Here is a 900-nt window from a genome sequence, read left to right on the forward strand (position 1 = left end):
GATTAATCAACACCCTGCTTGTTTGGGCCATCACAGTGAAAGTCGAAGTGAAGCCGCTCAGTCCTGACTCTTTGCAACCCCATGGACTGCAGCCTACCAGGCTTCTCCGTCCATGGGATTCTCCAGGCAAGAATACTGGAGTGGGTTGCCATTTCCTTGGTCAGATCAATTTCAACTGCATTTACAAAATGGCGGTTCAAAATCCAGAGAAACCTGTTTCCCAGGGATATTTTAGGGCGAATGATCTGCATTGCTAAGTGGATGAGGCCTTCTTGCAACCACTAACCAACAGTAACAGATACTGGTGCAATCACAGTAATCTCATTTCAATCCCTTTCTGTAAACAGGAAACGGGATAGATGGGCATTTTTCAGTGGACTTACAGAGGCTGCAGACACTGACATTATTTTACCATCTGTATGAAAACAGTTTTGAAAATCTAATAGATATAAAATGGTAACAACATCAAATCCTAAATTCAAGACCCAATGAATCAGAATATGAAAGCATAAAGCTAGTCAGACCTCTCCTTACGCCTTCGGAATGGACTTTTCCCCATCAAGTACAGTGAAGCTCTGAAGGCCAGGTACCCGCCGAGCTTGTGCGCAGACACCTTCCTCGTCAAGAGCGGAACTGACCCGCCGGCAGTGAGCAGCGACCACCCCGCGCGCGCCCCATGACAGGCCACCATCACCTGGGACCAGGGGCGCCCACTTTGGGACTGGGGGTCAGAGGTTAATCCAGGAGCTGTTTACTCTCAAGGTATGTGGGGGTGGTAAGAGGAGAGAAAGGTAGACTCTCGGGCGTCTCCACGGCCTGCACCCCTCGGGGAGCCGGGCCCAGGAACCCGCATCTTCCGGTCCCCCGGGTGGGTCTCCCGCACGTCCCAGCTCGAGGTCC

This window comes from Bison bison, unplaced genomic scaffold, assembly GCF_000754665.1.
Source record: "Bison bison bison isolate TAMUID 2011002044 unplaced genomic scaffold, Bison_UMD1.0 scf7180017845362, whole genome shotgun sequence".
NCBI classification, from domain to species: domain Eukaryota; kingdom Metazoa; phylum Chordata; class Mammalia; order Artiodactyla; family Bovidae; genus Bison; species Bison bison.